The sequence below is a fragment of the Talpa occidentalis genome, unplaced genomic scaffold, assembly GCF_014898055.3.
Source record: "Talpa occidentalis isolate TD23 unplaced genomic scaffold, MPIMG_talOcc4v2.1 talOcc4.12, whole genome shotgun sequence".
Classification (NCBI taxonomy): domain Eukaryota; kingdom Metazoa; phylum Chordata; class Mammalia; order Eulipotyphla; family Talpidae; genus Talpa; species Talpa occidentalis.
In genome coordinates, this window is record NW_023601212.1 from 70,954,793 (window position 1) to 70,970,699 (window position 15,907).

The window sequence follows — 15,907 nt, forward strand, 5'->3', positions numbered from 1 at the left end:
CCTCATTACATTTTCTTACTACACAAGGATACAGCATAGGGCATTCCTTACTCCTTTGACTTAGACAACTTTGTAAAGTGTGGTGTCAATGGACACATCTGGAGTGCCCATGTCCTTCATGGAAATTTCTAGATCTCGCTGGGTGTTCAACCTGCTCCTTTGATGTGCTCATCATGCGGATGGTGTCACCTCTGGTCATTCACAGATGGCAGAAGGGCCCTTTTTCTCACCACCCTTCTTGCAGGAGACATTCTGTCAGGCCCAAATACCCAATATCTTACTGTAGTATTCTTGGACCACAGATAATTGAAACTATGAAAAGTGAAATCATGGATCAAGGGGAGTTACTGTATCTCTCAAGTTCAAAGCAAACCCTAGATTACACCTGGCATGTTATTGCTATGTCTCTCAAGGCTTCTTTTGAAATTCAGAACAACTCCCCAGTCCTCCTTTTTGTTCTTGAGATGCTATTTTGAAGAGTATTGTAGAATGTCTCTTAGATTCCCCCGATGTGTCCCTGTAACCAGATTTAGGATATTTCCTCCCCATATGGGCACTATACCAGGCACTGGAATCACAGTGCAGATTGAGACAAGGGCTCTCTCCTTAGAGAATGGATATTCTGGACGGAATTTGCACACCTTTGGAAAGGATTGCTCACAGGAGAAATGACTGTGGCAACACTGGAAAGGGCTAGCCTTCTTCTTTTTAGTCCCATTCAACTGGACAAAGTCTGATGGGGAAGAACTCTCACTCATACACACAGAATCCTAGAGATGAACTGGGTTCCTGTGGAGATGCTGAATTTCTTGTTCTCAAAGGACAGTCTATTACAAGAACCAACATTTGACCTCTGTCAGGACAGATCCCTTTGTTTTGAAAATGACCTATTCTCCACACTCCAGGAAAAATATAAATTCTAATCAGCCTCATTAGATCTGTAAAATATAAACATTTTACAGAATAAAAACAGTACATTCTTTTTGAAATGTTATTATAGAGATTAAAAGTGGTAATACAGGAAATGCTATGCCTAGTATTTTCTAAAAGCTTAATAATTACTGATCATTGTACATTTGAAAAAAAGATTATGAAGTTATTATTTTTCAACAAGTAAGTTCACTAAATAAGACTTTCAAAAGTAAGGTAAACTCGGAAGGAAGTTTGCACTAATATTATTAAGCTATACTTCAACTACAGCAATTATAAATTTATACATTTAGTGAGTGAATGTCAAGGTTGCAGGCACAACAGTTTCTATAAGTGCAACTTCTGGGTGCCCTGGCTCAGGCCAGTTGGAAGTATGACTCCTTTCTATTCTAGGTATGTTGATGGACCTGGCTAAGCTTTAGTTGAACTCAGAAGAGTATTAAGGTTCTGTTTAGGAACAAAGGTAGATTTGCTGGAAAGCTGGTAAAACCTAAACTTCTCTCTCATTTGCACAGATTTCTTACAAGAAACCATTTTTCTCATTCAGGCAAAGCCTGACCCCTCCCCTTGTTAGATGACTGTCTAGAGAACTCAGGTCAGCTGGTTTATTTGATGGAAAATCCTAGTTTTAGGATCTCATTTCAGACTCCTTTCAGAACTCCGTGGTGTGACATATCGCAAATTAAACATAATGGCAGAAAACGGTGCCACCAAAAGCAATTTCTTTCCTTGACCACTTGTCCCTTCTCTCTGGAACAAGGGGATCTTTTCCATTACAACCTACCTTTTTAGGCCAATTTATGTCACAATATTGAGCTCCCACTTTTTCTTCCTTCCTAGACACTCCATTGTTTGGTGAGACACAAATAAGCAGAGATTTATGGCTGCTGTGCATAAGAAATGTCCTGAACTTGGGCAGCTTCTGCAAATAGGAGCTGTCAGTAGAGGTTGAGCCATTTGGCAGCCATACTGTTGTTCTATGGAGAAAAGGTGTAGGGAGAATGCCGTGACTGGCGAGTACTGGCTAATCTTTAGAGTTATCAGATATTATACAGTTTCCTGTGAGCTTCTATAGTGTCACTTTTTTCCATCTCTTTCTGTTATTAGCTCTGCCACAAAACAAAACAACAAGGACCTGGCTGAGGGCTACTTTGTGGCAGATAAGAGAACAGTGCTGATTCTTCTATGTTGATGTGGAATCAAGGAAAGACAGCAGACACAGAAAGGAAGGGCAAGGGAGATCTAACAGAATCAAGAAACCAGAATTAATGTTACGGGATGTGATGGAATATTGGGTGTTTAAAAGTGATTAAATAAATAGCAAAGATTGAGAAAAAAATACATCAGAATTAAAAAAATCATAAAACAGAAATCCTAGTGAATTTGCAGAATTTGTAAGAGGTTTTGGGACTCCACATCAGGCGTAGAATGGTAAATTTCAAGCCATTTTAAACAATTTTATGTGTATGTCAAAAATCAGTTGGACTCTAACTGACATCTAGGAATGCTATGTATGTGAAAGAATCAGCAAGAATTTGACGCCAGAATGTTAGTAAATATTGAGATTAGTTTATTATGGTACTAAGGGGAAACCAACGACCACTCGGGGGTCAGGGAAGCTTGTAATCCTTACTCCATGTGTGCCTCCAATTGGTTTTCTTTGGGGGAAGGACAGAAATAAACTTCCCCACAGAGAAGCAGAAAGGGCCATGGAAGGTATGATATACTTGAACCTTGGTTGAAGTCCTGCTCTCCCAACACATTCTGTGTGACTTTGGACAAGAAGTGGGCTTTGTAATTTCTTTATACACTTCAAATCACTGTCTTCGATGCTGGCCAGCTTCTTGGGACTGGACACATCAATTCCCTTCATACTTTCTTTTTTTTTTTTTAAGATTTATTTATTTTTATACAAGAACCAGGATACAGGCCACAGGTGTGGGGGTGGGGTGAGAAGATTCACTGGAGACAGAGTGGGGAACAGAACAGGCAGACTGGCGAAATACACTGTTGAGGGGAGCAGCGGGCGAGACAGTAGAGGTCTTTTTCACCATGTGGGATTCTCGCTGGCTGGCAGAGATCGAACCCACACTGCAGAGGCTGCAGACAGCTTCACGGTGTGGCTCTCAACTGCCTGCGCCACCAGGGAGGCCCTCTTCCTTTCTTTTTTAATAGGAAACCCACATTTGTTTTATTTTCCTTTCAGGGTTGGTCTGTGATCTTGGTCATCGATTATAGAGATGACCATAGAGATGATTTTACTAACTCTATTTATACCCTAGTTGCCATTGTCATTTACAAGTATTGACTTTGTTCCTTCCCTAAAAGTGTTCTTGGTTACTGTCAATAGGACTTTCTCTTTTACCTTGATCCTTGAGTCCTCATTATAATTAAGTCCTAATCATTGATGGCCCTTGCCCCAACTCCCCTTCGTAGAGTAGCATACTCTGTAGAGACAACTACTTTTTCCAACTATCCAAAAATGCCTACATAATATTTTGTTTCCAATGAGTTCTTTGACTTTTGGGGGCGGGGAGCATAAGGGTCAGGAACTATTCAAAATGAGGTTGGAGTAGGCTGACAAACACATTGCTGATGACTTCCCATCTGTTAGAGCAAAATTTACAGGAATTGCAGTTAAATAAACATTGTCTTATTTGGGTTTGCAGTTAAGATGAAGCAGCTCCAATTGTCTGAAGTAGCTGGTTTTATTTTACTGGGAGTTCCCTTCTGTTTGTTTACATTGATAAGATGCGTTAGATACTAAGTGCCGGTACTATAATAAATATGGCATGCTTATCAGAAGAGTTAGCAGAGAACGTAATATAGATAGCATGCTTATCAGAGGAGTATATTAATTACTGTTTACAAGAGAGTGTAATATAGATATCACGTTTATAAAACAAGTTAGATCTTAAGTGCTGGTGGCATATTTTAGATAGGCTGCTTATCAGATTCATATCTTTAGTTTATTACCTTTAGAAAGGGTCCCTTTTATTATTTTTTCCCAGAATGGCATATTTTTTTAAAGGTTATGGTTTGTGCTGGAATGAATTATTTTTTAAATAACTCACAATCTCATTTTTTAAAAAAGAAATGAAAGCCTTCGGAACAAAAGTCCCCAACTTAATTGAAGTAATTCTAAGCAAAAGTGATGAATGCTGACCTGCGATGAAGCCAGGACACCTGACAGAAGGTAAAAAATTCTTTGCAATATAGGAAAAAACGTGGTGGCCTTCAACAGGCAGCCCCCCTGGATCCAAGGTTAAGGCCCACCTTTACAGAACCTCACAGAGTGCCTCATAAGGGGTTTTGTGGATACAGTTAGGTGAGCTTTTCTGGATGAGACTCATCCTGCATTAAGGTGGATTCTAAATCTAAACACGAGTGTCCTTACCCAAGACAGAACAAGAGAAGAGAGACACACTCTGTGGGAGTTCCGTGAAGACAGCATGGAGACTGTGGTTATGCTGCCACATTCAAGGGATACAGGGGAGAAGTAAAGAAGGGGGGACACACCATGGCAAGCACCTGGATTCTAGATTTTTTTCACCTACACATTGGTGACAGAATAAATTTCTGCTGTTTGAAGTCACTAAGATTGTGATGATTGCTTACAATAGAGTCAGAAAACTAATATAATAACCTTGTTGGAGTTTACTAGTAAGAGCTTTGCATGGTTGGGAATGAGAAAACATGACCAAGGAGCCCGAGGTGCCATTGCTGAGCTGAGGTTGTCCAGTAAAGGACCAAGGGAGCCTTTCTTCTGGGGCATAGCATGCACATAGGACCAGCTATTCTCTGGTCTCGATGCATCCCCCACATTTCTTAGTGCAATCAAGAGACATCAACCAAACTAAAATTAGGGTTCCAGGCAGAGATGTCTGAGAAAATCCAGGCCACAGTTTTAGCAACTGAGATTTTTTGATAAGACAGAAATTTCCAGAGAAATTTTCCGAAGATAAGCCTCAAATAGCTCCATCTGATTCCTGGGTTCAGCTGTTTAGACTTCATAGCCCCACTTCACAACAAAAACACCCAGCCTGCTGACCACCGATGTCCCTGAGGTGAGCACACCACAGAGTACATCCAATAAAATGAACATCACAGTGCATTTCACCCTTTTTTATTCGATGTCCCACCCTCAAAGCTACGCTGGGTCTTTTTCTTTCTTCAGTAATTAAAACATTTTAGAACCGGTTTACATTTACAGAAAAATTGGGAAGATGGTACAGAGTTTCCATATACCTGGAGTCAGTCTCCCTTGCTCCTGACAGCTTACATCAGTAGGTACATTTGTCACAATTAATGAATCATAATTGACACATCATTGTTAGCAAAGGCTGCACTCCACTCAGATTTATGTGGTTTACTTCCTATTCTTTTTCTTTTTACAGATCCTATATAGGTCACTTCATTATATTTAGTCATCGTGTCTCCTCAGATGCCTCTGGGCAGTGACATTTTTTTCAAACTTTCTTCTTTTTTATGACCTTGGCAGTTGTGAGGTGTATTGGTCAGATATTTTGCAAACTGTCTCTGTTTAAATATGTCTGATGTTTTTCTGATTGGACTGGGGTTATGCATTTTGGAAGGTAAGGCCTCAGAGGAAAATGTCATTCTCATCATTTCCAGACACACTGCTCTTGAGTTGACCTTGGTCACCTGGACGAGATAGCATTTGTCAAGTTTCTCCAAAGTAAAATCACTTCTTTTTTTTAGGGTGAAATGCACTTCTTTGTTCACCCTTTCTTTACAAATCTGGTCTTTGGAGGGAGGTCACTTGCTTAGCCCACACTTAATGAGGGAAGTGTGTTCCACTGCGTTTGCTAGAGGAAAGGTTCAGATATATTTTCCCCTATAAGAAGGTTTTGATTACTTATTGTAGAGTTTTAAGAACTTCCTGTGTATTTTGCATACAATCCCTACATCAGATATGTGCTTTGCAATCACTTTTCCTCAATATATGGATTTTTTGCCCCATTCTCTTAATTGTAGCTTTTTAAATAGTAGAAGTTTTAAATTTAAATAAAGTACAATTTTATTGGTATTTACTTTAAAGAATTGTGATTTTGGTGATTATCAGCAAGCTCATATACATCTTTACCAACACCTAGTATCTGCTGTCTGCATGGTAACAGCCATTCAGCAGGTGTGAGGTAATAGCTCTGTGGTTTTAAGTGATGTTTAGCATCTCTTCATGTACCTGCTGGCCTCTGTATGCCTTCTGCTCATTTTTAAAATTGGATTGTTTGAATTATTTAATTATTTATTTGTTTATTTTTCTTGCTGTTGAGTTGTATGAGTTCTTTATATATGTTGGGTATTAGCTCCTTTCCATATAATATAGTTTGCAAATGTTTTCTCGCTTTCACACCTGTCTTTTAACTTTGTTTATGGCTTCTACTAGCGCTCTTAATGCATCACCATTAATTATTTTAAATCCTGTCTGATAATTTCAAAGATTATGTTATACATGAGCCTCCTTTGTATTTGTGTTTTGTCTCTTCAGACTATGTTTTTATCTTGCCTTTTAACATACTTTGTAATTTTCAGTTGAGTACTAGACAAGATATATTGGATAATGAAAACTGAGATATGTAAGCATTTAAAGTGATGTTTTATGTTAATTATGAGTGTGTGTGATGTTTGCCATATCTGAAGGTACCGAAAACTTCAAATTCTTCCCGTAGCGTTGTTTTTGTATAGACTTTGGGATTCCCTGAGAACTCCTCCTCAGAAGCCGCTCTTTTTATTATAACTCACTGCCATGTTGTAGCCCCATGGATCCAGTGGTGAGGTGGGGAGAGGAGCACTTATAACCTATGGAAGCCAGTCTGTTAGTGGGTTTGTGTCCCCTGGTGTGAGACTGTGTCTTATCCGCCTTCTCCTGCTCCTTCCACCCTCTTAGCTCTGATGGCTCTGCCAAGGGGACTGAAGGAGAGAAATGGTTCTTCTCAGGTGAGCTCAGGTCTCTATTATGAAGCAGACACAGCACTATAGTTCCTCTTCCCTCCCTTTACAGAGCTGAGTCCTGTGCAGGTCTCCCCAACCAGTGAGTTTTCACCCTTCTCCCATGGACTGGCTCTTCCCCACTCCCACAAGCCCATGAAAGTTGTTTTCAGGTCCACAGTGCTACATCTGACTTAACTTTGTTCATTCTTCTGCTGCAAAGAGGATTCACTTGAAACTAGCTATCAAAAACAACAGACAATTATACATATCCTGCAGGGGAGGAGGAGGCAAGGGACCAGGGGGAGGGAAGGAGGAAGGAGCACAGGGGGCTATGTTGTAAAATATATATATATATATATATATATATATATATATAAAATAAATAAATAAAAATAAATTTTAAAAAAGAGAGAAAAAGAAATAAGCTATCAGTCTAATTATTACATGATTCTGAAAGGATATAACACCCACCAGCTGCACCCCCTGTCCTGGTAGGTTGCAAGTTTATATCCTTGTGCTGCCATTAAACTACATGTGGTGAAACTGAAAAGAAAGAATGCTGCTGCTTAAAACAAAAGCTGCCTTCTAAGGTGAGGAGGTGGATCTTATTAAAGATAATCTCAGGGACTCTGTGTTTTTGTGTGCTGTAATGTAATAGATGGTCCCTTAAAACCTGGAACCAAGTTTCAGAGGAGGAACTGTAGAGAGGTTTGTTCTGCATTATAGTTTGAAAAGAATTCAGAGTTGATGGGCATGAGGAGGTGGAGATGAGAGAGAAATGGAGAAGCCATGAATCCATCTAGGTACCATCGACTTAAGCATCTTTTGGGGTATGTGGCTTAAACAACTTCTAGGGCAGAGATGACCAGCATTCATTGGAAGTGTGCAATGCACAGTGATTTCTGTACAGTTTAGCCCTCCCGCCATCTTGAGCTCTTAGTCAAGTCTGATGCACACCACGAGTAGAAGAAAAGGGGACTTTGCACTGGGGTGAATGAATAAATGGGCAGCGTGTCTTAGACACAAACCATTTATGAAGTGAACTAATGCTGGGACAGATGAATATGAGACTGTACACCTCTGAGAATGCCAGGAAATCATGGATCAGGCATGGACTTTGCATTAACTATGAGCTGGGGTTGAGAAATTCTTTTAAAGCAAGAGCTGCCAACCCAGAACCCTGTTACATGAACCAGCAGATGTGGCTGTGTGACAGTGAGTGGATGTCCATATGATGTATTTAAATATAGAAAAGCACTAAGTCAAATGAAAAATTGTAAAAAAAATAGGTTCTAAAATCTTACCTAAACAAATTTAGATACTGAAAAATATGTATGAAATTATGATTTTGAAATGACTGAAAGCTGACAAAATATCAAAGATGTCCAAAATTATGTAGAGCTGCATATGTCTGGGGGTTCAGTTTATAGATTAGTTATCTTTGGATAAGAAATGAAATGAACACACAATTCATAAAATGTGTTTCTCTTAAGAAATTTGTTTTCATGCCTTCATTTCAGAGAAATCACTAATTATGTTCTTTTATCGATATTTTCACAAAATATTTGTCTTGTTGAAATCAACACCAAATTAGATAATTTTCCTTGAGTTATTGTGGTTCTCAGTTAGTTTTTTATTAGTTTTTTAAAAAATTTGTTTTTCTAAGATACTAGCAACTGGGACTGGCAAGACAATGTTTAAAACAATATTTAACTGAAAATGAACAAGTAGGTTTTACCTATTATGTTTAAACATCGCAATGGGGCAAACAACATAATAAATTATCTTTACCACAAGGTACATTGCAAAATATTTAGATTTCATCATATAAATTACTATTGCTTATATTACAATTTCTTGCTATCTCTTAAAGCAGTATCTCAATTGGTATAATATTACTTAAGCTCTTTTAAAAGTTTAGGGCTGGAATATTACAAAGAAAGCCCAAAATAACAACATGTAGTTATTTCTTTAATTGAGACTATACCCTTATCTCTAATGGCCTTAAAATAGTGTGTATAGAAATTAATTCCAGAATTTTGTGTGTGTGTGTGTGTGTGTGTGTGTGTGTGTGTGTGTGTCCCTGGAGGCCAGGGAACGAACCAGCGCTGCAGAGGCTGCGGGCAGGCTCACAGCCCAGCGCTCAACCGCTGCGCCACAAGGGGAGGCCCTAATTTCAGAATTTTTATATGAACCTTTTCCTCAGTTATGGAAATGCCTTTACTTCCTTTTAATATTTTTTGTGCTGTTGGAATATTACGTTTGTTGAATATTTCACATGATGTTTCTTTCGACTTAGGAAAAACATTTTCTCTAAAATTATGAGAAATATTTCTTTACTCTGTTAAAAATATTTTATATTGGTGATGTTGTTTATAAGATTTTGCTAATATATAGTGATAGCAAGCACCAGTTCTTTTTTTTTTTTTTTTTAGATTTATTTATTTATTTATACAAGCACTGGGTACAGTCAGAAGCGCGGGAGGGTGAGAGAATTCACCAGAGCCAGAGCAGGGAGCAGAGCAGGCAGAAGGACCAAAGTACACTGCTGAGGGGAGCAGCGGGCGGCAGGCAGGAGAGGTCTGTGCGCCATGTGGGACCCTCCTGTGGTGGCTGGGGAGCAGCCGGGGATCGAACCGGCGCTGCATAGGCTGTTGCCAGCTTCACAACCCAGCACTCAACCACTGCGCCACCGGGGAGGCCCAAGCACCAGTTCTTAACAAATAACTATGGATACCACAAACTTATTTTTATTTCCTGCTTAAGATTATGATTGATAATTTAAGGATCTTCTATTGCTTCATTTAATTCTTCTAGTATCTTACCTTGTTTAACCTAACTATAATTGTTTTCACAATAGTTAGTAACATTACCATCATCTACCCAGTGGTGATTGTAAGGCTAATCTGATAAGTGTTCCATGAAGATGTTTAATCTTTAGGGGATCTAGAAATTATTGTATGAAATATTTGAATTGTTCCAAAGATGCCATTTCTATTAACACAATTGAGGACACGTTTTCTAGTGATAAATTTAAATTATGCAGTTGGTATTGCACCAAAAACAATCTTATGAATTTGAAGTTAAAATTTTGGTACAGACACATCAATTTGAGTTGAATTCTGGTTTTGCTGAAAAATACATGTTATTGAAAGGAAATGATGGCCATATTCTAAGATTTTCATCTGATAAAGCTCAAGAGGTTCAGTCTTCCTCAAACTTCATCATTCACTTTCCAATGGGCAGTTCAAATTACATTTAATGTTTCCAAATTGTAAGTTTGATTTGAGTAATTCTCTTTTGCATTCTCACTGTTTGTACTAGTAATTAGATTTTCATTTAGTCAAGGATATGAAGTGGTAGGCATTTTATTTCACCTGTTCAAATTGCAGTTTTGATGAGAATAGCTTTCTTATTCATGTGTATTATTTACATGAATAATTAAATCTTTAATAAAATTTTGTAATAAAATCACAAATTTCATGTGGGTCGCGCATGTCAGGAAAGTGTTCAACTTCTTTTTAACTCTAAATAGTTCATCTCATTTCTTTCTTTCCAACTTCTTTATTTTTTTATTTTTTTATATATTTCTCATACATCATTTTTCATTTTTGCAACATGTATGCATTTTCATCTTGGTTATATCAACTTCTTTCTTTCATGAACTCAAATTGCTGCACTCCCCCGAGTCTTATTAAGCTATTATTGACATGTAACATTATAATTTAAGGTGCACACGTGACCTATATTACAAAATGATCACCACCATAGTGTTAGCTAACACCTCCATTGTGCCACCGCATTACCATTTCTTTCTTGTGGTGGGAACGTATAAGATGTACTTTTTTTGATAACTTTCAAGTAAAAATTCAGTATTGCTAGCTATTATTACCATGCTGGAATTAGATTCCCCAGAATGCACTCATCTTAAAGCTGGAAGTTTGTATCCTTGACCAATATCCTCCCACTTACCCTCTCCCAGCCCCTGGTATTATTATCTGCTCCTCTGAGTTTGGCTTTTCGGATACTATATGTAAGTGATATCCTACACTTATTGACATTCTCTGTTTGACTTATTTCACTTAGCATAATGCCCTCAAAATTCATGCAAGTTGTTGTAAAAGGCAGAAATTCCCTCTTTGTCATTGCTGAATAATATTCCAGTATGAGTGTATCAACATTTTCTTTATCCGTTTTTACGCTGACACTTTTAAATTTCTTAATTTTTTATTTCTACCACATTTTGACTTGTACTCATTGATCTAAAGAATTTTTTAATGTCTTTCAACTGTACAAAATTTGAACAGGCTTTCACCAAAAACTGGAAATTAAGTAAGAATAGATTTTACAAACAAGATCATTTTGTTTTCAGTAAAGTTATTTTTCTTCTAAAATACAAGATGGTCTTACTCATAGCAGGAATCTAGAGAACTTAAATAAGGGACCAGAAAAATGAATAACTATAAGAAAGTGAAAATCAAAATCAACAAAAAACTATGAACCAGAGACAGTTTTTGGGGAGTGGGGGGCGGAAGGGGAGGGATTGGGGTCAGAATGGGGGGGTTGCAAATATATGGGGAATATAAAAATAAAATTTATTATTTAAAAAAAAGTTATTTTTCTTCTAAAATATTTAAATCTGCCAAAATTAAAAGGCAAATATGAATTATAGTTAATAAATATCAGTAATTTAATTCAAAACTATTTTTAAACAGAAAGTTTTATTTAATATTTAAAACTTGACTTAAATAATGTTGAATCTCTTTTTAAAATTAATACCATCCACAATTCTAGAGTTCAATGTCTATTTATATGCCAGTGTTTGGTTTCAGTGCTGTGTCTGTTATATTGGCTATAAATATCTAGACTTAAGAGTAATGTGCCTCACCCGCTGCTCCCCTCAGCAGTGTATTTCAGTCAATCTGCCTGTTCTGTTCCCCACTCTGTCTCTAGTGGATCCCCTCACCCCCCATATCTCTGGCCTGTACCCCAGCTCTTGTATGCATAAATAAATAAATCTTAAAAAAAAGAGTAATGTGAATTGTTTAACATTGAGAAGCATTTCTCTTCTGCATGTGTAAGCTGTGCTACTCAGGGAGTCTCTGTGGAAATGCAAATTGGAATGCAAAGAGAAGAAGGAAATGGACAATGGGCACTGCTGGGAAATGATCATCTTTTATACAAGAACTTACTGCATTCATATTATTGAAGAGGACAAATTTGACAAGTTAATTAATTTGTTTTTTCTGTCCTAGAAGCTCCTGCCATTCAAACCTGCTCTCCTGCTAGGCGGCATCCACCGTCTAGTGCTGCCACCAACGGACTTAATGTTATTTGGACACAGTTGCTTTATATTTTGAGGACAAAGGACAAGAGGCATGGAGAAGTATTGTTCTGGGTATTAGAGCAGATGTCAGGGTTCTATGCATGTTCTTAGAGCAACACTGGACACCAGAGCCCTAAGGCAGGAGCACCAGTGTGCTTTTTAATAAATTCATTTTGGGGTGTGTTTACCATAAGTGAACCTCCCTAAATTATGGGGCTTTTGGGCAGGAATCTCTGTGCCAGAATCAGTGTTGCTGACTCTAGCAAGTGTCTTAAACATTCAATTGAACTTATTAGCAGGGGATTGGTGATGAAAAGACACGCTGCCTTCTGGGCTTTACCTCAAATGCCACCTGTAACTAGAAGAGACAGGGACGAGGGAGAGGAGAGTCCTACAAAGATGAGCAGGTGATGCCCTGAGAGTCGCCCTCCCCACTCAGATCCACTGCTCCGCTCAGGGATGGGAGAGGGAGAGCAGCCCCGGAAGGAACAGGGTTTTTCAGAGACCGATATGACCTCTGACGTTTCTTCACTTCAAAATGATGAGCTCTAGGGGCCACGTAAGCATAGAAATGCCATCAGCTATTTTCGTTACAGACTAGAGAATGCCTTCTGGAGAAAAAACCCAACACGGAGGAATAAGAGCCAAGAGATTAGAGGAAGACTTCTGAGCCTCCAGATCCAGCCTCGCCTACTGTGAATTTTTGAGTTATACGAACAATTACATCCTTTTATTCTTGTCTCTTTTTCTTATCTAATTCCAGTTTTATTTCTGTCATTTATAACTAATGTGTTCCAAAGAATACATGACCTTCCCTCCTGCCTGGCTTCTGGCCTCATGCTTTTATGTACTTGCACTGTGTTCCACACCACACACGTCGCTGGGACAGCGGATTGAAGAGGGAATGGAGCAGGAAACTCACGAGGTTTCCCCAGGTCTGGAGCGTTTGTTAATTTCTCTGAGGTGTGTATGATTATCCTCAGGGTTACAAGGGAGGGCGTATTTGCTCACAAAGCTTAAGCATCTTGCTCAAGATCTTACAGGTGGTGTGTGAGGCCGCCACCGAGGCAGGTCCCCAGCCTGGAGCACTGACTCCTAACCCTAAAATGCTTCACCACCCCTCCCCCCTACATTGCCAGTTCAAGCAAAACAAAGCAAATGAATGGGGCCAGGGGAGTATTTGCTAGCTGTTTTTTTTTCTTCCCCACATTATGTTTATTGAGGTAAAGTAGGTTTACATCACTGTATCTGCTTGCGTGTTACAGACTTAAACCTCTGTACATGTGTATATTTTCACACCAGCGCCCCCCAACAATCTTCCTCCATGTTCCATTAGGCCCCTTAGTCCACCACTTCCACCCTGACACCCTCTCCCTCTAGTTGGGCTAGTTTTACAGGCAGATGTTAAGAGTATTTCTGGGTTTTGTTTCTTTGCATAAAAGGACTGGGGTGTAAGCCAAAAGGTGGGAAGGGTGGCGGGGGTGAGAGGATTCACCAGAGACAGAGTGGGGAGCAGAACAGGCAGATGGACTGAAATACACTGCTGAGGGAAGCAGTGGGGGAGACATGAGAGGTCTACTGTGCCATGTGGGTCACCTCTCTGACCAGGATGGAACTCAGGCCACAGAGGTGATAGCGCTGATACTTAACCCCTAGGCTACCAGGGAGGCCCCTATTTCTGGTTTGGTTTTGACTGACCCTTTGCTATGTTTCTCTTTACCCCACTTATTAAATCAGGAGGAGAGTTCATTGTATCCTTACTTTTATAAATAATGTCCTAGTATTCTGTATTAGCTTGGCATAAAATCAAGATAATTTAAAAATATATAATATTAAAACTCCTTGTGTGGTGCATGAACAGAGCTAATAATAAAATAGGCGAATTCTACAGAATTCCCAAAGTAAATAAAATAGTAACTAAATGAAGTGAATAATAAAAATAATATAATTGCTAACCATGAGACATGAGAGACTGAATGTCATTAAGCAAACTCAGTAGGCATTTGGAAAAAATGTTAAATTAAATTATCATTATAGAAGAATAATTCCAGATCACATTATAGTACAATAAAGATGGCAAAAATGATTATTTAGTATGTTGAAGGACTTTCTCAGCATATCTTAAGCAAGTGCCATTTCCTCCTCCGAAATAAATCCCATAAAATTAACAGACAGTTTGTTACCTAGCAAAAACATGTTTGCTCGTTTTCAATAACCTGGATCGGTTATTTCTTACTACTTTTCTCTTCATGGTTTCATCATTCTCTTTGCCCATTGACTGCTCATTGATCTTTCCCTATTGTCTGAAAAGCAGTCAGTGTAGCAATTACAGTTCTCAGGTGTGCCTTTCTTATTTACTAATAGTTTAGATTCCTTTTAGCATCCCCCAAACCAGGCTTAGGTGCTGTAGGCTACAGGCCTATAAACACATTTGGAGGATTATTTGGGCCTTTGATTACTTGCTACTCCATAAGCCAGCTCCTTCGGTATGTAAAAATATCTACTGTACTTATTTTATGTTATTTTTTAAATTGAGGTAACAATTTACAACATAATGTAAGTTTTCAGGTATAAAGATTTATATTTCGACATCTGTATTTATACCACATTAAAATCACCACCAAAGTTCTAGTTTCCATCCTCTACCTTACAAATGAGCCCCCTTATCCATTTTACCTGTGCCCCTGCCCCACTTTCCCTCTGGTAATGGCCATTCTGTTGTCAGAATTTAAAGGTTTGTTTTTGTTTCACTTTGTTTTGCTACTTCATCTTCCACATATAATTGAGATCATACAGTGTTTGTCTTTGTCAGTCTGATTTAGTTCACTAAGCTTAATGCCCTTTGGGCCGTCCATGTTATTGCAAATAGCAGGATTTCATCTTTTTTATAGCTGAATAATATTCCATTGTGTATATAACTGCATCTTCTTTACACAGTCATCAGTCCTTGGGCACTTAGTTTGTTTCCAACTCTTGGCTATTGTGACTAACACTGAAATGAACAAGAGGAAGAGGGTGCACATATCTCTTCAAATTAGTGTTTTCATATTCTTCAGATAGATAACCACAGTGGAATAGGTAAACTATGTGGTATTTCTAGTTTTGAAATTTTGAGAACTCTCTGTACTGGTTTCCATGCTACTGTGTTATTTTTGAGTCTCCCATTTCCTAGTATAATCTTCCTTAGTCCTTTTGGTTCATGCTGGTAAACATATTACATTCGAGAAGGGTTGAGGTTTTATTGTCATTTTGTAAGTTTGAAGTTTCAGTGCCTTAGGTAGACTAATTTGACACTCACTGACTGGATAGCTACAGGGACAGAGGCAGGAAACAATAAGTTCAGGGATGCTCTACCACAGGTACATGAGTGTGCCATAGCCTCGTCACAGTGGACCACAAGCGTGTGTCAGCACAACTGGACTATAAACCCGGTGAGAGCAGAATCGCCGTCTGTCTTCTTCACTGATGTGTGGATGCCCAGCACAAAGCCCTGGGATCTGGTGTTGAGCACAGGGTCTCAAATGTCAGATCACTGGGGTTCAAATCCTGGGTCAACCACATAGCAGTTCTATGACCTAGTAAGTCACCTCATGCCATAACCCTTGCTATCCTTATCTTAAAATGGGGATAATAGCATTTGTATCTCATACAGTCATTGTGAAGATCAAATTTTCCACCAAAGGTTTTTTAGCATAA